Below are 23,262 nucleotides of genomic sequence, written 5' to 3'. Positions count from 1 at the left end.
CATGAGTATTACCATCACGTGTCTCAACCATGATCTACAATTAAAAAAAAAACTCCCATTAATATTCACATATATCCAAAACTCTCAACACTATAACTCATATTCCACATCCGAGGATCACTTAGACTTTCCAACACTAAGCTAACCTAGGCTCCGATACTAAAATGTCACAGCCCGAATTTCTAAACAATAACAAAATGAATATTTGAAATATAAATATCTCAAACATCACTAGGTTCACATGTTTAAAAACCCAGACTATGACGGGGGATACTACACATACAAAACCTTAACAGCCATATCATTCAAGAATCAACTTAAATTAAAATAATCCCAATAATTATCCGCCATTGCTTTATTAAGATATCATCCCGTCCAAACAAAACATCAAACAGACTCTCTGAATTATTGTCCTTACTACCATGTTCTCATGCCATGAAAAAAAAGTAAACTACGTTATTACATCCTTCTAATAAGAATCAGACCTAAAAGAAAACTAACGGACTCCTCCAGGCAAGAATCCCAATCACACGCCGCGGTTCCACTGCCTTCCACCTATGTTCCCAAGAACACACCCACGTTGCCAAAACAAAGCAAACATGGGTCAGCAAAATGGAATTTGCTGGTATGAGTAGACTAACCACATATAAACATTTCAAATATTTTCTTATCCAACTAACACTTTAACTCTATCATAACCTAATCATTCTCAGCTTGGAAGAAAGGTAGTTCCGTCATCTCAATCAGCATAGTTTCTTCCCAAGCAAAACTTCAATTATATTAACTCATTCTAATAACTCGTTTTAATATCTAAATAATTGAATTACAACTTACCGATATCCATTTCTTTGTATAAAGGGTAGGATCGGCCCTCAAGACAAAATATTATTAAGTCCTACCCTCCTGCAAAAGAAAGTTAGAACTTGTATATAACATATGTAGATATCCTATATGTATTCAAAAGTAAGCCCAAACACACTCGCATAATCAAATCAATTTCTCTTATCAATTAATCAATTACTTTTCTTATACACCCACCCTTTAGTACCTACTCCACGATTTGCACTCCACACATTTGCCAAATCACATATTCTGTGTGCCTCTCTCCCAATTGAATACCACAATATCATAGCCACCTCGGCTTTCATACACGTATTTCCGCGACCTCATTGGGTACAAAACTTCGGGTCATTCATGGCACATTCAATGAATATCTTAGGTCATTCCCGCCACATTCAAGGAATACCTATCATATCACTAACGGGCTATTCATGGCACATTCGATGAATTCCCGGGTCTGGGTCATTCTGCTACATTCAAGGAATACCCAATCCTACATTCCGTCTACACTCAAGGAATACAACTAACCCATGGCTGAATACCTTAGTTCCTCTTTAGGGCGATCAAACAATCACGGTCATTCATGGCACATTTAATGAATACCATATATATAGCATTAACGGGCTATTTATGGCACATTCAATAAATGCCCACCTAATATATGACATCAGCAGTCATAAAACTCAATTCCAAAACTTGAGGCGTGAAGAGTTCTAAAAGGGTGTGGTAAATTTGTTTACGCATTATTGAAATTTATTGCATATATTATTTTAAAGAACGAAGGAGTATCTTGATTCATATATTTTTTGTTTACGCGTTATTAATTTCATGGATGTATAAGTGTCATAACGTTGTGTATCATAAAAGATTGAACTATCACAGAGTAGTAAATACATGTACACAAGTAGATTTAGAAAGGTCTTAGCCTAAATTCAAGCATGCTAATAGTCCTAGACCTATCCTAATAGACAGAATAATAATCCAAGGTAAAAGTCAAATTTGGGTCAACTGGTCAAAGTCAACCCTGGTCAACAGTCAAAGTCAACCTGTCAATGGTCCACCGCAGTCAACCAGACCTAAACTCCTCTAACACTGAAAGCCCAAAGCCTAAGGCCCATAGTCTAAACTTAAGTCTAAAAATAAAAATCTAAAATTTACAACCCATAAGCCCACCCACGAAATTTGGGCCCAAGCCCAACAAAACCAAAAAAAAACTTCACTATTCATCTTCCTCACCAACGCCTCCACTAGCGCCTCCACATCCAGCCACCACCAATCACCACTTGCCACCACTATTAAACCACTCGGTTTTGACCCTCACAGGGTCGATACCCTCCAATCTCGATTCCCTCACACTTCAAAAAATAGCATCCCACGCCATTAACGCTCCTGTGACAGCTTCACCATCATTCAAACACTAGCCAACCACACCGAAACCACTCGGTTTCAATCCCCAACTAAAACCCCAACAATATTGTGTAATCAACTTGCTTTTCCCCCCTCTCCTTACCATCGCGTTTTGACGGCCATTAATACTCTGTCAGAGCTTCACAGCCCTCAAACAACAATCATTCACTACCCATCATTCCCCGACAACCCACACAACCTATATAGATCATCCCCTTACCACCAAACACTTCCAATCACCATCCAAATCCTACAGACCAACAATAGCAGTAAAACAAAACCCTAGTAATAGAATTCTATTCAAATCAAAATAAACAATGAAGTTGGTATTTACTAATACATATTCTCATCCTCATCACAGCATAACAATCATGAATTTAGATTTTTGTCAGAATTTTTATACAACTGTAGTACTTCAAAATTTGATCTAACAGCCGGCACCATTTCGGATATGATTAGCAGTTTACAAGATATCAAATATGAAAACATTATTTCGGATATGATTAGCAGTTAACGAGAATGTAAAAGAATTTCTTCGTACTACTCACAGTTTATAAACCGAACAGCGAGAAAAATCCCGAAAAACCGAAGTCGACTGTTGTGCGAAAGGACGATCTTCCTCGTTCAAAACCCTTTCTTCTTTCAGTAAATCTCCCCCTTTTTTTTCTAAAACTCTCGCTAGGGCGGTTTTTTTTTCTCAAAACTCTACGTGAGAATACTCTATTTTCTAGTTCTTAAAACCTCCTCGAAAAACAAGGGTTGAAACTTATCTACTTACTTATGGGCTTTTATCCGTAACTGCTGGATATCCTATATCTGTTTTATCTATTTTCATTATTATTATCTTTATTATTATTATAAGAAAAATAAAATAAAAGACGGGGTGTTATAAAACTTGTCCTGGGTTACAGCCACTAGGAGAAAATTATTGGTACAAGGTATACTTTTGTCAATCACCTGCTGAGAGAGATCAGAAGAATTCATACAAAGTGAAACCTAGTGGGTGGGAATACTAGTATCGAGGATCTGACTATAAAGGACCCAAAAGTCTTGAGAATCTGACTTTAAAAGACTCATATTACGTCTTGGGGATCTAACATAAAAAGACCTAAAAATTTGGCATCAATGGTAATATCCTACCTTTTTCTCAACCATTTCATTTATTTCTTTATACATTGAGGTCAATGCATGCATAAGTAGGGGGAGGGTGTACTTGAGAAAAATGAATTTCGAAAATTAGTTTTCAAAAAAAAAAATATATATATATATTTTTGTTTCTATATCAGCAGCATGAGAAAAATGAATTTTAATGATGAGTCTGGGATATTTATTCTATAATGCTTAGTGTTGAGTTTGATAGATAGTTGATATTATTGATTTCATTACCGCTTAGACTATTTATTATGCTCGGACATAGTTCTTGTTGATAGAATTCTTTATCAAGGCACCACCATAGTACTTGGTTAGTTTTGTGTACTTTTGCTAGAAGAGAGATTTAACCCCTAGTAAACTGGAAGTAGATTTTTTTAGACTTAGTCCGTGAGACTTAAGCTTTATACCCATTCTTTGGAGAGTTCTTACGAAAAATCCGAGTCTTAGTGACTCAACATCTTTCAGTTCTTTATGTCGTTGTAATATAGTCTCATTATTTGTTGATTTGGTTAATCACGAAGTGACATCAACTGGGGAGATAGCCATTAGGTCTTGTAGTCTATTCGAAACAGAGTATCATACTGATAAGTCAAATAGTGAACCCATTCAGCCTTTATCCCACCTAGTAGGACCGTCATGTTAAACCCTTTTGAGCCTTACATCAAGCCATTTCTTCCAAACCCCTTTATCCTTTACCCAACTCCAGACAAGGAGTATAGCCAAAAACCTTTATCAGCCATACCCATATGTTTCTGAGTATACGAGGGGAACAAGGAGGAAGAAAGAGCATAAAAGGAAGATTATAAGGAAATATTAGAGAGATACAATGAAGACCATCATTCTGTTCTAAGTGAAAGAAGCTAGTGGAAAACAAACATATCCAGTACTAATCAAGGATATACCACTGAGTTAAAAAAAAAATAAAAAAAAAATAACAGAATGGATGGAAAAGCTAAGACAAAGGAAGAATTTTCTCTACAATACAGAATTTGAAGAAATCTTCCAAAGAATGAAGCAAAACCCTTAGTGTTTTTCAGAAACAACGTTTGAATCCATTTTACCTTTCCTTCATAAACCAATACCCAAGCCAAGTTACAGCCCATGACTTATCACTACAGTATGGTATGAAGTCTAGAATAGGTGAGAGGATGCTAAAGTGAAGGACTCGATAGTTCATATGTGATTGACATTCTTTCCATGAGACTACTTTCATTCAGAAGTCTATTTTTCAAGTTAGTATGTGGGATGTTCGTATGCATTATTCTTTTCCCCACATACATGAGGTAAAATAGTAGGCCATCTTCGGAGAGATTCTTTGTTGAGAGTATGACCGGTGAGGATTGAAAGTCAAGATTATTTGTCTAAAGGTAAACTAGGGATTCAAATTCTTGGATAGGAGAGTATAGGAGATTGACTAAGTACAAACATAAGCCTTGATTGAGAATTTTGTCAATTTTTACTATCTCCCATCATAATCTATGAGTCTTTGCAGCAATGTAGTTAGCAATGGAGACCGTCTATTGGAGTAAGCACTAAGTGGGTAAGAAATTTCTCTCTCTAAAAAATACTATTATTCTTGAACATGCTATTGATTAATTTTGTGGGTATATCACCTGAAAACCCTCACGAGACTATAACTTGTCCTTTTTGGAGAGCTTAAAGGTTTAAAACCTTGTTGCATACGGTAAATACAATCGCGATGCCTGCAAAAGTGAGTTAAGATTTTATTTTTGTTATTAGGATGTGATTTCGATCACTTATCTATTTTTTTTATCATATTTGCTAAGAGACTAGCAAAATGCTAGTTGGGAGTTATGATAAGTGCTCAAAAAGTGCAATTTAACCCTCGATTATGCCTCTTGTTTAGCCATCTTAGTGGACTGACAGTGTTTGTAAGTTATGTTTTATAATTCTACAAGTGAAAAAGAGAGTTTTGTAGAATATTAGAGAAAAGGGGTAAAAGCAGACAATTCGAGACATTAAGGATCACATGGGAAGCCCGTGGACAATCATGGAGAAGGCCAAGGAATTGAAGCTATTAAAGATGCGACTTGGAACTATTTTAAAGCCTATTTGGAAGCCCAAGGCAAAAGGATTCGTTGCTTGGACCAAAACCCCCAAAAGAGGAAAGAAAGATGGAGCAAAAGAGGAAAAATAGAGTCTTGCATCTGAGATGCATGGATCGTGCGTCCAGACGTATGAAATGACACTGTAGCCACTTCCTTCTCAGTTTTGGAGACAAAGTTGGACTCTGAAAGAAGTTGATTTGTATTAGGAAACAAATGGCGGTTTGGAATGCTTCTAGAACTCATTGTAATCCCTATAAATAGAGGACCTAAGTGCCTCATGTAATTTGCCAATTCACTTATATTCTTGTCTCCAGAACTTGAGGTAGAGAGATTAATAATAAAAGGTTCTAGTCTTATGTTCTTCGACTCTTCTTCTTCTCGTTCTTCGTGTTCTTCCTTCTTTATGGAAGGCTAATCTTCTCCTTCAAGGGAGGAGATGAAGTCGATGCTTAAGGTTTAATGATTCTTCTGGTTCATGGTGTTCTTCAATCAGGTTAGTTCTTTATGTTTTTAGTTATTAGTTCCATTGCCTACACCAGGGGATGGAAGTATAGAATAGGGTTTATGTTTTGCAATATTAATATTATGCTAGTGTTCTTTACTTTTCTTCTAGTAGTATAGTTCTTTAGAGTTAGGGAAGTATTCTTTGTGTTACCTTAGAAGGGGTAGCTCAGGGAGTGGCTACCTAGGGGAAGTATTCTTTGTGTTTGCCTTAAGTTGTGATTCATTGAATGGCCGCCCTATTAGGAAGTACTCCTTGATGTTGTTCTCGGTAATACATTGAATGGCCGCCCGAGCTTACATAAAAAGAAAGAAGATATTAATAGTATAAACATAAGAACAACTTTAAGTAGAGTTAATTGTTAACGATGTTTCTCCCAAGAGGGCATCGACACTGGCTCGATTGCCTAATTGTAGTCTACTTATAAGAACAACCATGAAGCAGAAGGTCATAGATCAAAAGTATTGGTGGATTCTAATATCTTGAATTCCCTCTCTTATAAATTCTTAATAGTTTAGTTAGTTTAGTTTAGTTTAGCATTAGAATCTAAAATCTCTACAATCATAGTTTTTAATCCCTCAAACCCCTTTCCAGTCCTGTCCTTCACATAACATATACTTAAAAGTGGAACGATACCTACTCATCCTTTATTTATTGAGGGATAATTAGGTTTTGATATGCTTCTATTTTGTTCAACGACCATCATCCATCTACATCATCTATCTGCATCATCCATATACCATCTACACACACAAAAAGAGGCAAGGTCAATTACACCGACAATGAGGAAGGCATTGAAAACATACTGTCTTATATGTACATTGTAAAGTCTAACTTGATAACTTATTAGTAACCATATGATAAGGCAGTAATTGTTTGGTTTACCCAAGAATGAAACGAACAACATAAGCAATGAAATAAGTAAATACATATAGTGATAACAAATGCGAGGATTCTCTGAAGTAGGTCATAGCTTGGGTGAACTATTATGAACTATTGTCATATATGTGTACTGGTTGTCCATTGATGATCCCCTTCTGTGAATAGGCGTAACTATGTGGGATTAGCTTTAAAATTCTTTTAGGAGCAATAAGACTTGAAAATCCAAACACATTAATAAAACTGGCAATAATAAGATTCAGAAATCCAGATGCGTCACTTGAGAATAAATTAAATGGCAACCGTTTTTCAAAATGGTGATATTTATTGGATTTTAAATCTCAGGGAACAAACCAAGATTTTCAAATATTAGGAAACATTCGTACTATCTCAAACAATAGACACGATGAAAAATAAAAAGAAGGAGATAGAAAAGAAGAATAGTGGTACCTATTTGTTTCTGAAGAAGAAAAACCTTATTTGAGGTTAACTGCAAATTTGAAACAAAGAAAATAAATTAGGAATTCAGTAGAATAGAAATTGAGTGAGAAACTCAAATGGACGATTATCGTAATGCAAGTGAAATTCAGTCAGTAGGGCCAAACTTTAGCACACTAAATCGAAGAAATTAGAGTATGTACCAAGACTTAAACAAACATTAATGCTGAAAATTAGTGAAGAAAATTGCTTGATCAACAAACCAAAAAAGAATGAAAAGTGATAGGAATTATTATAGAAAAAAAAAATGTAGAAAATTCATTGCTATTGTATTGTTTCAAAGATATAGGGTACCACAGTTCTTCATACGGCTCTAAAAACTTCAATTATGAGTCAGCCAGGAATTCCCGATTTGCATAAAAGATTCACCAATAGTAAGGAAAAAACAGAGCAGAAAAAACTATAACCCAAAAGAAACAAAAAACAAAAAAAAAAAAAAGTGTATTACCTAATACAATAATTTTTGTGAGGAAAAGAGAAATAGAATTAAGGACACCGGGAAAGGAAGACGCTTGTATCTGAGACTTTGAGTTTTGAGAAAATGGAGACCGATGCAGCTGTTTAGAAATTAGAACTTCATATTGTAATCGTTTAGTTTGTTAAATGATTTTTAATTGGGAAACCGTGAAATGGTGTCTCAGTTTTCTGAAGACGTCGAGTTTTATAGTCCTAGGAATGTTTTAAACTATCGATTTACCCTTTTAGCGAAGAGCAAAAAGAAAGTGGCTGTCCAACTTTCTGGTACTCTTTCGATTTAAAACTTTGGTCTAAATCCGGGAATATGGGAACTAATTAGAAAATCAAATATCCACTTTATATATCTACTATCTATATACTAAAGCAGAGACATCTAAAAGAGATTTTTCTCTCCCCTAGGTGGCACTCTAATACGAGAGATAACTTTTTATCTCTCCTACGTGGCTTTCTACAATGCTTTTTACCATGCCACGTGGACTCTTAAGAGAGTTTGATTCAATTTCCACTTTCCAAAAGAGTGCCTACTTACGATTAATATAGTTTTACCACACGGTTTCCTATTTTAGTACAACTCTTTCAACTTAAGGGTAATTCAAATTAGTCCCCACAAATTCCGCAAACATAATTATGTTTAACTAGCAATTATTTCCTCAAAAATATATAGGAAAGAAATTACCACACAAATTCCACATGTATAATGGATATATCAATTATTTCCTTAAAAATAGGAAACATGATCTTATTACCCCCAAATTATGTTCGTATAAATTTTTCTTCAATGTTGGAATTAAAGATCAACATAAGCCATTTAACAAGACGTACTATTTTAGTACAACTCTCCCAACTTAAGTGCAATTCAAATTAGTATGTACAATTATTTCCTAAAACAAATTCCACAAAAATAATTATGTTTAACTAGAAAAGAGGATGTCGGCATAAAATTGTAGGCATTGACACCACCAAAATAAATGTGCATAATGGGACTTGAAATAAAACACACTCATTAAATTCAAAGTTGTAAAAGAATGACCATTGCATTGAATTAAGCAAGATTTGGCACCAAGACATCTCCATCTGCCCCTGTGAATAGATTTTGATCTTTCATGTTGGAATTAAAAAAAAAGAAGATCATTATTGTTGTGGCCAAATAACCTCCAGCTCATTGCTAGTTAAGTAACCTTTTTATCGGAACCAAAAATTAAGCAAACGAAGTTATGTTGCCTAGCGTATAATTGAGTCCCGTTTTGTGTTTTCCTATTATATAATTTCTTTAATTGACTCATAGAAATTGTGTGTTTGTCAAAAAATCATAAAAAAAGTCTAGAAACTATGTTATGTACGTGTCTAGGTTCCATCTTAATATAGAATCCATTTGACATAACATCACAAAAACCTTGACTGGAAGTGGGGCTTTTGCTTGGATTGCAAAGGGGCTTGGAGAATGTGACATATGGGATAGACTGATGATAGGTGCATTGGAGCATAAAACACACTTAGTCCAAATAAATTCCTATTTTGAAATATTATTGACAGGTGGCCAAAATATCGCTAGGGATGAGATTGACCAACTATAACTTGGAAAAAGACAATAATATATTCAAAATCTATAAGAAGGAAATAAAGAAGAAGATAAATTGAGTAGGGCAAATACACAAGGAGACTCTTAATTGTTGAGATGGCAAATTTTTTTCGAATTAAGCTATTAAGTTTAATATTAAGGGGACTGGGGGAGATAAAAAAAAAATTTGAATATTTTGTACTTATAACTTATAAGTTATTACTACTATAAGTACTTGCTACAGTTTGTACCTACATAGATTAATTATGATGTATTAATTGGGGCGTGTGGTGTCAGGAGTTGCTACTAAATGCGTAGTTAAAACCTTTTGTATATTGAAGGGTTTAACTAAAACATCACATTTTGTGCTTGAATTAGATCGTAAAAAATTTAAATGTAAAATCTATCAAAATGAAGCATTTCCTATTAGGAAACTCTCGATATATAGGGGAAGTTTACATCTTATTAGCCTTAGGGATAAGGCAGAAAAAAAATGAATCGATAATTCAAGTAATAAAAAATTATAGGAAAAAATAAGAGTAAAAAAATTATAGGGAAAAATGAGAGTAAGAGAGGCATATATATGTGGTATATATCCATCCATATTGAATTGCGGATACATCAATGATAGAATCATTTTTTATTGGACTAAATACAAATATAGGTCCGGTCTCTAATATATGAAATGCAATAAAATAGAACAGAAATCAAACAAGGGAGACAGATGACTACGGATTTTGCTCATTTTATATGAAATGAAGAAGATTTTGCTCAGCATGTTCTATTCGATACGGGTAGGAGAAGAACCCGACTCGGTAGTCATACAAATTGGTTGATGATTTTGAAGAACTGGAAACTAAAGAAGAGTCAACCGAGGATCGTGGTAGTCATTCACGAAAAGCCAAACTTTTAATCATTTTTAATGATAACTAAGTTATAAAGTTGGTTGTTGAATTGGACTCCTTATGGACATTACCTTGTGTATCAATTCCCAAACCAATCTTTTGCAACACCTTCTCACTCAATTCATCAAAATATTGTTATGCAACCATTTGGTAAGTTTACAGTTCCTTCGAAACAAAAAACAAAATTGATATATAGTGTTTGACCACCACATCAAGACATAAATAGTACTACCTACTACGACATACGTAATTTTGATATCTATAAATTATAGATTAATTTTATGAACAACACCACCAAAAGCACAATCAAACAAGTAGAAGACGAGTCAATAAGCACAAGTGAATAACTAACATGTCGGGATCCTATTTTCTAAATAATAAGAAATAATAAATGGCTTCAGATGCATAAGTGGACAACATGCAATGATTGATTAAGTGTAGTCAGAGCACGCAAAGAACAAAATCTACCTACAATTCCAGAAAAGTATTACAAGAGATCAATTATTGCCTGTTCAATTTCAGAGAACTTCACAAAAAAGTCCTCAGGAATCGACCAATCAAAGCAGTAAAGATTCTCCATCATCCATGCCTCTTAGGTAGCACACTGTTACCCATTCAGAGTCCCCAACTAAGAGCAATTTGTGCAGGAGTCTTCAACAATTTCTCTAACACCATACTTAATCTTAGATGCTTACGCACAATACGTACTCTTTAGCCATGTTGAACTAGGGGAACCTAATGGTTAATATCCCTGCAAAGTGAATGCCATGAGATATGAAAAAACGCTCTGCAAATAGGGGTATAATATTAAAGTTAGAAGCTTAAGTTCCTTAAAACTTATAACTCACGGATAGATTTACTCCGTTCAATTGGCAAAAGGCATGCAACTGAGACTGTTGCCAAGCTGGGTGGCATTCCACCTGATTGACAGCAGCAAAGACACTTGAAACTTCCAAAAGCTCTCCCAACATTTTTGACAAAAAAATTCTAATACCAATAGCATGAGACTTGCCAAAATCATAAAGACCCTCCACTGCTTTCCAAGGTACTAGGAAATTCAGGTTGGAATTTCATGTGAATCTATTATAGTTTTCACACATGAACTATTGTATGTGGCGATCTTAAGAACAACATCTAGACAGGGATTGAGATATTTATCTAAATTATCTAGACAATATAGTTGAATCATTAAAATGTGAGAATAAGACCTCATTAATGATTTGACCTTATTTTGGATGTAGAAACTAGAGCATGTATACTGATTACTCAAAGCAACATACATGCAAATATACAATGATATACACTAATATAGTGATACACAATTACACATAACCAAGTACAATAAAGATTGGAGAACAAAATTTTATTTCTCTAAGATAATAGGCCCACACAGGAACAAAAACAACTTATCTGGCCTATTAGTTTAAAAATCTCAACAAAAAAAGAATGAGCTTCTCAGAACATCCCATAACATCAGTGTTACTTAAACAATTCAACAACCGAATCTTTACCTATATCACATTACTGTGGACTAAAATACTGGACAGGTTAAAGAGGTGCTGAGGTGGGATGGTCAACGAATCTTTCCAAGGAAATAATAAACAATGCAACAATATACTATACATTACTACATATTTAATCAATTACCAGCCTAATTCTCTAGAACGGATTTACTCATTGCACTAAAAAATGTATTTAAAAACAAATATATCAAATAAATACCTGCAATAACACTGTCAAGAACGAAGAAGAACTGTTGAAGGAGACGAATGCAACTGATGAAGAACATAAAAGGAATTTAAAAATCCAAAACGAATATAATAACTTCAAATTAATCCAAAGAGAAATGAAGTAATAACTTCATTCTCAGTTTCAAGTTTCAACTAAAAATTGGATAGGAGTTTCACAAAAAAAGGTCGAAATAGGAGACACCATGACACATGCTCTAACTTCACTCTAATAGCAACTAAGTTTGGACCAATTACAATAGCCAAGCCCAAAGCCCATTAAAGCCTAAAGTCAGTTTATATGTAAGTCGAATCCTGTATGACTCTCAATAGTCTCAATTCAAATATATGAAACAAGTTGGCAGTACTAAAAAACTGCAATTGGAACAATATATTCGTGCAATGTTTTTGGGGTTTGGAGGGATGACATATCTAGCTGCAGACTAACTTTCCAAGCAATGCAAATCACAAGAACAAGCATAATGGTTTTGAATTTTTTTTTTTTGTAAACTCTATTTCAACTTGGAAACTTCAAGTGATGATAGTAAAATTAGTAGTGGGTCACTGCCTCATTGGTTGGGTTAGTTGCTTATACTCTTAGGAGTCTTACGCGAAAAATCCATACACATTTTGTGCTTGAATTAGACCATAAATTTTTTAAATATAAAAACTATCATAATAAAGTATTTCTTTTACATTACGAAAGATACCTAAAAGATCCCCAAGCGTATGCCTGGGTTCAAAATCTAATAAGATACTATTTAGAGGTCTCTGAGGCCCCCCACAGCTGTGAAGGATAAGAGCGAGGCTAAACATATGTACCTATCAGAAGTTAAGTAACTTCTAGTTAAAGAGTCTTTTATATTGTGATTTGATGAAAGATTGGTGCCAGATTTGATGATGCTTGGGGAATTGGGGAATTTGGTGCAGCTTCTCACAAAATTTACGAAGTTCTTTCCTAGGTGAGGCACTTGACAACACTTTTCTCAGACACCAACGCATTCAATTCTTCAGTAAAATTTTCCAGGTCAAATTGGATCGCAATTAACATGTGATGATACATGCATCACAATGGCAACCACGAATCATTGTATTCACTATTGTGTGTTGAGAAATTCTATGGCTATACTTTGAGAAAAAAAAAAAAAGGAAAAATTCTCGCTCTGCGTTGCGGTCGAAAATCACACCCTGACTCTTCAAAAACACTTGGAAATTACGTTAATAATCCCTATACTGATGAAAACAACACAATGCTTTGCCAACTAAACCTACAAAGACCAAAATGCGGACTATATATTCAGAGTTTAGTCTTGAGTAGTACATCACTGTGTTGCATGGGTACGGGTACAAGTGTCCAATTTGGACACGGGTACGACAGTTCGGACACGGCAAGCTCTAAAATATCAGACACGGGGACACGGCTAATATTTTATTTTGAATTTTTTATTAAATATATTTATTATTTTATTTCAATCCTCAAAAACAATGAAATTTATAAATTACTAAAATTTAGTACGGTATTAAACCAAAACTACTATAAATGCCACTTAATTGTAATTAAGATGGAAGTAAAACAAAGATGGAAGTAAGTAACTGAAAAATGCAATATGACATCAATAAGTTGCCATTTCTTTATTTATTTTATTTTGTTGTACAAAATCAAGATAAATTAGATATCACGGGTCCTTCTTCTGTATTCACAAAACTCCTTCCACGTGTAGATGTTTCATTACCTGAAAAACAGAAAAGTGAAAGCTCAATTAAACAAGGCCCAAGCCCAGTAAACTTCTCTCCCAACATACAAACCCTACCTCTTCTCAAAAATAGATCTGGTAGCCGCCAACCACACCTACCAAAGAAAGAAGAAAACCAGGTTCTTCTTCATCATCGAAAACGGATCGTCATCATCAAAGAAAACCAGATCGTCATCATCAAAGAAAACCAGATCGTTGAAAACAGGTTCTTCATCATTTACTACTTTTTATAGTCGTTTGTGTGTTCTTTACTCGTGCTCTACCGAATTTCCACTCATTTAGCTGTGTCGACACGCGAATCCGTGTCGACACGGTGTCGACACATATTTATTTTAGATATTGCCGTGTCCATGTAACCTAGTTTTTTTCTCAAAGCCCTCCGACCACTCCGACCGTATGCATCGTATTGTCGGTCGGTATCGATCTGACGACATGGGACACGGCGGAAGGAGAGGCCCATCCATCCAGTGCGTCATCAAGGAAGCCAACAAAGCTGTAATCCTAGACTCCTAGAGGAAATGCGAGCGATTAGTGCAATGGCTGTCACCCCAATTTTTCGAATTGGACTGAAAACATTATTTGTTCCCGACTCTTGATCTCCGAGGTGTGACGCTCTCAACTTCCAAAACCCATAAACAGGTTTAGAATATGCCGATAATTAAAACCAATAAAAATTTTAACTTAAACAACGGTCATCTTCATTACCAAAACAATTTACAAATGAAAATGCAAATAACCTTATCTCACTGAAAATCTATATCACCTCAAGGGAAAACAAAACTTATCCCGAGATGCAACGCTTAACGCAAAACCACAAGCAAGAACCAACCTTCTTCAACACTAAACCCGCAAAACTTATCAACTATGTTCATTGAATGAACACACCCGATAAGCAAACATGCATATCGGGTCAAGATTATAAACAATCTTTGGTGTGAGTAGCCCTAAAATACAACATATAATTATACAAATATATATACATAAGTCCATAAGGCGGTTAGTTCCTCCACCGAGGCGCTTTTAACTTTCAACGACTAATATAACATCCTTAAGTTCAATAATCTAGCAGGTAGTTCCTCCAATCGAGGCCTTTAACTTCCCACTAACCACAACAAACTATCGCATCATCAATAAGGCATTTAGTTCCTCCACGAGTATTTTTAGGATATAACTAAACTACTAACCCGACCAAACATATACAATCATCTATCTAGAGATATATTATTTACCAACATATTACCATAATTATATTAGTTTAGACTTTCTTTTGTGTGTCCCTAAAATCACGTCGTATCTATGTCTTACCTAGTTTCCTGGCTACCACAATCGCAGAAACCCAACGCCGAACATGTACATCCACATGCCTCCCTTACATAATGAGCCACTCCGCGGCGTAACCACCTGGCGGGATGCCGCGACACCGTAAATCCTCACACGGAAGCCAAATCTATGTAAGCACCGCCACTATTCGGCAAGAAAAATATTGCATCATCGTTCTATTTTGCGAACGGAATAATCAACCCATTATTCGGCTCGCCCGAGGAGGGCGCCGAAGGCCATTCAAAGCTTTTAACTGAAACGCCCGGAGGGTCACTTAGAAGCGCCATTCAGATTAACTGAAACGCCAGAAGGGCCAATCACATGAGTTGTGGTAGTCAGGTTCTAGGATTTTCGTTATGTAATTTATTCGGTGTCATACATTAATGACTCATAAACATTTCTACTATATCACGTGCAGGTCAATTACCTTATTGCACTAAGCCATAATATCTAGAAATATCTCAATTATATCTCATAGTCACTTTCATTCTTTCACGTGCCAATATATTATCAAGACAACGCCACACTCAGGTGGGCAAATATTCACCGATCTTTATACTAGCATCTCACATATAAAATAATGGAGTGTATATACATTTCTCCAAGATATTGCATCAATATATTATAACGTATTATATCATGTCATGTCACAATGCTTCCACGTATCGCAATACATTATTTATTATAACGTATTCGAATATAATGTCTCCTAACATCTCAATATCGTCACGTGTCAAAAATACACAACATCACTGTCAAATCTTTCTTAGACAGTGACTAACCAATTATGCAGGTTTTCGTACCATTTTATTTTATGGCTTGTCCATACAATATACAACATAAAACGTAGCACAATTAGACAGTGAAAAAGTCTACAATCAAAGCCCAATATTTATATACTTTACACACTACTCACGTCAAATCTTAATTAGATAATGACCAACCAAGTTATACAATATCAACAATATTTTCTTACTATATATATCCATATGATCAAATATGTGAAAAACTGGAAAAGTCAATGGTCAAAGTCAACCGTCAATGGTCAACGGTCAACACGTCATGGTCAAGGTCAAAGTCCACATGTCCTGGTCAAAAGTCAAAGTCAAAGTCAACGGTCAAAGGTCAACACCTTATGGTCAATGTCAAACTCAACATGTCATGGTCAAAGTCAAACTGTCATCGTCAAAGTCAAAGGTAAAAGTCAATCGGCCATGGTCAAAGGTGAAAGTCAACCGTCCATGGTCAAAGGTCAAAGTCAAACTATCCTGGTCAAAGTCAACAGGTCATGGTCAAAGTCAAAGTCAACATGTCATGGTCAAAGTCAAACTGTCGTTATCGGATTCGAACCCGAAGTAAAAACCATGGTTCGTGGCTAAGGTCAAAGTGCATGGCTCAAGGGCTCATGACCAAGGTAATGGTTCGGACCCAACTGGTCAAGCCCAAACCTTAGAACCCGAAAGTCTAAACGTTGGAAGACCCATTTAGATATATTTTAAGTCCAATGGACTGGTCCATGCAATATTAGAAGCGGCCCAAAACTTTTATTTTGGATCGCCCAAAAACACAACCGAAGTTCGGCCCGAAAACAAACAAAGAAAACTGTCCCAACTTAACTTAAACTGGGCCCAAACTAGACTTAATAGAACTGGTCCAAGCTAACTTAAAATCGGGCCCAACCAAAAACTTAATAAACTGGCCCAACTAACAAAACCAAACTAGCCCAAAAACCAACCAAGGCCCAAGCCCAAATCGGTGAACAGTGTCATCTCCTTCCTCAAGTTTCTCTCCTCCACCACCACCAGCTAAAACCGGCCACCACAAATTCTAATCGCCTACCCATTTTGACCAATCGGTTTTAATCCAAATCGAAAACCTTACAACTTTACTAAAAACAAAATCCCCAAATAATTAGATCCCCCATCTTCCTCAAACTAGATCTAGAAATTGACCGCCATTAATGGCTTCCCCCAAGCTTCAAATGACCATCATTTACATCCTAACATACCAACATACCTCAACAATCCATCAAACCGTTCAAACTGTTTTACAGAGGCTGTTTGGGCGAGCCGCCATTAAAGCTTCTTCTCCGAGCTCCCAACAGCACTCAAAATCGGCCACCACCAGCCCCCCAATCCACCCTCAACAACCAATAACCAACCCCTAACCCACATCACAACACATCACCACAAAACACAACAAAAAGAGTTCAAAACATAAATTTGGACATTCTCTTTGCGGCGCCATTAATGCTCATGGAGCTTCAATGCTTTTTCCAAAAACTTCAACAATGGGCCTTCTTCTTCCTGCAGAACAAAGACCCACCTACACACCCCTTCAGCATACCCAACACTCAACCGACCAAACATTAACCCTTTATCAACCAACACAACAATATAAATAACAAACGTTGGTTTGGCTCGCGGCATTGACAGCTTCTCGAAGCTTGGACAGTTTAAGGCAACAGTGTTTCAAAAATACAGTTTAACCAATATATTTTTAACAACCACAGTACGAACGACAATAACATAAAAATGAACCGAAAACATAAACATAAACTTTTAACAGTATACGCCGGTACACGGAAAACTATAATCCGGTGAAATAGCAAAATAGCTACTCACCTGTATGAACAGCTCGGCGAATCCTCCTAGCCCGATTCGTCGCGCTCCACCCTCCAGAAATCCAACTTTCATCTCTGCCTCCATTTTTAATATATTTTATTATTTTATGAACCCTATTTTCTAGAAAAAGTGTTTATATACTTGGGTCCGAAACCCAAGCCCAACACCGACTCGGGCCCAAAACCAGGCCCACGTATCCCGAGTCCGGTCCGACGAATTTTGGAAATAAATAATTTAATTAAATAATAAATAGAAAAAATACGTATTTTAAAATACGGGCGTTACAGCTATACACATCTCAAAAGAATCTCGTCCCGAGATTCGGAAGTAAAGCTATACGAACAAGTAACGTTGGTTATTAACTTAGAACCTATACAAGAATACACATTGATTAAACTTAAACAAGATAACATTGGTATTAATTATTTTTAAATAATACCCGAATATATATCCTCATGCCATTACAAAACCTATTATAGTTTAGCTGTCTATATTAAAACAATTATTATGGTCACTTAAACACCAGATAAATATATCATTATCTTTTTAGCATGCAGTTTCTTGACACGTAGCAGTCTCTACAAAAATTAATATTCTACTTAACTAATCAATAATATATGGTAAGTTCATCCTTGCATAAAACATTATGGAGTCTTTTATTATCATGCATAAAAGAAAATTAGTGTCCTAACATACTTAAAACAAAATGTCACTCATGTCATTGATACTACCATAAAACTTTATAGTTACTTTAGTCATGCTATCAAAAATATTAAATTTTAAAACCACCCTTGAATCCTAATTCATGCTTGCAACTGGATCAAATATAGCACATATTCAAAAAAAAATTCATATCCTCTATCAAAATCATATAGACTGAAACAAAACAATTCAGAATAAATACTCGAATATGCCAAAATCATGTGAAACTAATTTAACGATATTAATCAATCATATACGCACGGTAATAGTTCACATATATACAATAATATAAAAATGTGTATACGCAGGTATACACATCTCAAAAAGAATACACATGTATACGCAAGTATACACATCTCAAAAAGAATACACATATATTTTATTATTATATTCAATCTATTTCTAACTAATCACCTCTAACAGATTAATCTCTTATACTTTAAAATACTATTCATTCATTACAATGTACGAGTGAGGCGAGATAGTTCCTCCAACACTGAGGCAATTAGTTCCTTACTCAGTACGTCACAAAGCCATCAGATAATACAACTCATTCAATATAGATTAAATATCTTATTATTTATTGAATAATAACATAACACTCAAATACAAAGTTCACAAACATGTTATTGCACTTAATCCATAATCCATGTGAAAATGAACACAAAATAAAATCAATATTACAAAGACAAACTCATTTTGATCAAACCCATTAATAATTAACATATTACACATATAACCACTCCTCATATGATAAGGAAAAAAATAAAAGCATTCCATATGCACTCCACAAAAGTAACTAATATAAATATACACATTACACATACAAACCAATCAAGAAAAATATCGACTCTTTTTATTTATGTATCTTTTTTTCATTTTCTTTGTAAAAACAAAACAACTAAGCGGAAATAGTTTTGAAAATAAAACTCCTTAAACACTACCCATAAACCACGATCCGAGAATCACCTAGACTCACCCTAGTCTAAGCTAACCAAATGCTCGATACCAAATCGTCACACCGAATTTCATTTAATCGGAAAAACATTATTTGTTCCCGACTCTTCGATCTCCGAGGTGTGACGCACTCTCAACTTCCAAAAACCCATAAACAGTTTAGAATATGCTGATAATTAAAACCAATAAAAATTTTAACTTAAACAACAGTCATCTTCATTACCAAAAACAATTTACAAATGAAAATGCAAATAACCTTATCTCAACTGAAAATTTATATCACCTCAAGGGAAAACAAAACTTATCCTGAGATGCAACGCTAACGCAAACCACAAGCAGCAGCCAACCTTCTTCAACACTAAACCTGTCAAAACTTATCAACTATGTTCATTGAATGAACACACCCGATAAGCAAACATGCATATCGGTCAAGATTATAAACAATCTTTGGTGTGAGTAGCCCTAAAATACAACATATAATTATACAAATATATACACAGTCCATAAGGCAGTTAGTTCCTCCACCGAGGCGCCTTAACTTTCAACGACTAATATAACATCCTTAAGTTCAATAATCTAGGCAGGTAGTTCCTCCACTGAGGCGCCTTAACTTCCCACTAACCACACAACAAACTATACGCATCATCAATAAGGCATTTAGTTCCTCCACGAGGCGCCTTAGGATATAACTAAACTACTAACCAGCCAAACATATACAATCATCTATCTAGAGATATATTATTTACCAACATATTACCATAATTATATTAGTTTAGACTTTCTTTGTGTGTCCCTAAAATCACGTCGTATCTATGTCTTACCTAGTTTCCCTGGCTACCACAATCGCAAACCCAACGCCGAACATGTACATCCACATGCCTCCCTTACATAATGAGCCACTCCGTGCGTAACCACCTGGCCGGGATGCGCGACACCGTAAATCCTCACACGGAAGCCAAATCTATGTAAGCACCGCCACTATTCGGCATAAAAATATTCGCATCATCGTTCTATTTTGCGAACGGAATAATCAAGCCACTATTAATTCGCCGGGGTCGCCCGGCGCCATTCAGCTTTAATCGAAACGCCCGGGAAGCCCGAGGCCATTCAGATTAATCGAAGCGCCGGAAGGGCCAATCACATGAGTTGTGGTAGTCGGGTTCTAGGATTTTCGTTATGTAATTTATTCGGTGTCATACATTAATGACTCATAAACATTTCTACTATATCACGCAATGTGTCAATTACCTTATTGCACTAAGCCATAATATCTAGAAATATCTCAATTATATCTCATAGTCACTTTCATTCTTTCACGTGCCAATATATTATTCAAGACAACGCCACACTCTCCGTGGGCAAATATTCACCGGTGCTATACTAGCATCTCACATATAAAATAATGGAGTGTATATACATTTCTCCAAGATATTGCATCAATATATTATAACGTATTATATCATGTCATGTCACAATGCTTCCCCGTGATCGCGATACATTATTTATTATAACGTGATTCGAATATAATGTCTCCTAACATCTCAATATCGCCACGTGTCAAAAATACACAACATCATCATCAAATCTTTCTTAGGCGGTGACTAACCAATTATCAGGGGTTTTCGTACCATTTTATTTTATGGCTTGTCCATACAATATACAACATAAAACGTAGCACAATTAGACAGTCAAAAAGTCTACAATCAAAGCCCAATATTTATATACTTTACACACTACTCACGTCAAATCTTAATTAGATAATGACCAACCAAGTTATACAATATCAACAATATTTTCTTACTATATATATCCATATGATCAAATATGTGAAAAACTGGAAAAGTCAATGGTCAAAGTCAACCGTCAATGGTCAACGGTCAACACGTCATGGTCAAGGTCAAAGTCCACATGTCCTGGTCAAAAGTCAAAGTCAAAGTCAACGGTCAAAGGTCAACACCTTATGGTCAATGTCAAACTCAACATGTCATGGTCAAAGTCAAACTGTCATCGTCAAAGTCAAAGGTAAAAGTCAATCGGCCATGGTCAAAGGTGAAAGTCAACCGTCCATGGTCAAAGGTCAAAGTCAAACTATCCTGGTCAAAGTCAACAGGTCATGGTCAAAGTCAAAGTCAACATGTCATGGTCAAAGTCAAACTGTCGTTATCGGATTCGACAGGTTCAGAGTCGTAGCCATGGTTCATGGCTAAGGTCAAAGTGCATGGCTCAAGGGCTCATGACCAAGGTAATGGTTCGGACCCAACTGGTCAAGCCCAAACCTTAGAACCCGAAAGTCTAAACGTTGGAAGACCCATTTAGATATATTTTAAGTCCAATGGACTGGTCCATGCAATATTAGAAACGGGCCCAAAAACTTTAGGCTGGACTGGCCCAAAACACAACTGAGTTCGGCCCGAAAACAAACAAAGAAAACTGTCCCAACTTAACTTAAACTGGGCCCAAACTAGACTTAATAGAACTGGTCCAAGCTAACTTAAAATCGGGCCCAACCAAAAACTTAATAAACTGGCCCAACTAACAAAACCAAACTAGCCCAAAAACCAACCAAGGCCCAAGCCCAAATCGGTGAACAGTGTCATCTCCTTCCTCAAGTTTCTCTCCTCCACCACCACCAGCTAAAACCGGCCACCACAAATTCTAATCGCCTACCCATTTTGACCAATCGGTTTTAATCCAAATCGAAAACCTTACAACTTTACTAAAAACAAAATCCCCAAATAATTAGATCCCCCATCTTCCTCAAACTAGATCTAGAAATTCGACCGCCATTAATGGCTTCCCCCCCAAGCTTCCAACAGCCATCATTTACATCCTAACATACCAACATACCTCAACAATCCATCAAACCGTTCAAACTGTTTTACAGAGGCTGTTTGGGCGAGCCGCCATTAAAGCTTCTTCTCCGAGCTCCCAACAGCACTCAAAATCGGCCACCACCAGCCCCCCAATCCACCCTCAACAACCAATAACCAACCCCTAACCCACATCACAACACATCACCACAAAACACAACAAAAAGAGTTCAAAACATAAACTGGACATTCTCTTGCGACGCCATTAATGCTCCGCGGAGCTTCAACAGTTTTTCCCAAAACTCAACAATGGACGCCTTCTTCCACCTGCAACAGCACCCACCTACACACCCCTTCAGCATACCCAACACTCAACCGACCAAACATTAACCCTTTATCAACCAACACAACAATATAAATAACAAACGTTGGTTTGGCTCGCGGCATTGACAGCTTCTCGAAGCTTGGACAGTTTAAGGCAACAGTGTTTCAAAAATACAGTTTAACCAATATATTTTTAACAACCACGATCGCGAGCGACAATAACATAAAATGAACCGAAAACATAAACATAAACTTTTAACAGTATACGCCGGTACACGGAAAACTATAATCCGGTGAAATAGCAAAATAGCTACTCACCTGTATGAACAGCTCGGCGAATCCTCCTAGCCCGATTCGTCGCGCTCCACCCTCCAGAAATCCAACTTTCATCTCTGCCTCCATTTTTAATATATTTTATTATTTTATGAACCCTATTTTCTAGAAAAAGTGTTTATATACTTGGGTCCGAAACCCAAGCCCAACACCGACTCGGGCCCAAAACCAGGCCCACGTATCCCGAGTCCGGTCCGACGAATTTTGGAAATAAATAATTTAATTAAATAATAAATAGAAAAAAATACGTATTTTAAAATACGGGCGTTACAAACGCGCTACAATTTTTAAGCATACCAAAATTAGCGGGAAGCAACCTCCCCCATGCAATATAAATCGTGTCTTTGTCTATAAATAATATAAATACACATGGTTTTGTTCAAAGAAAAAAAAAATCTCCCATCCAAATATTGCCAATTTTCTT

At 36.0% G+C, this 23,262-nt stretch overlaps 1 long non-coding RNA gene across 1 annotated transcript; it reads right to left on the bottom strand.

The window, feature by feature from the left end:
• Window positions 1-19,570: 19,570 nt before the first annotated feature.
• Window positions 19,571-22,916, bottom strand: LOC147483331 (uncharacterized). The gene is made up of 2 exons (XR_015204847.1): window positions 22,824-22,916; window positions 19,571-19,752 (listed from the first exon to the last, which is right to left on the bottom strand). It is a non-coding gene; the product is annotated as an uncharacterized LOC147483331 (long non-coding RNA).
• Between the last annotated feature and the right edge of the window lie 346 nt (window positions 22,917-23,262).

This window comes from Coptis chinensis, chromosome 8, assembly GCF_015680905.1.
Source record: "Coptis chinensis isolate HL-2020 chromosome 8, ASM1568090v1, whole genome shotgun sequence".
Lineage (NCBI taxonomy): Eukaryota > Viridiplantae > Streptophyta > Magnoliopsida > Ranunculales > Ranunculaceae > Coptis > Coptis chinensis.
Note: the sequence above shows the minus strand (reverse complement) of the source record. Positions and strands in the feature narration are given on the sequence as shown.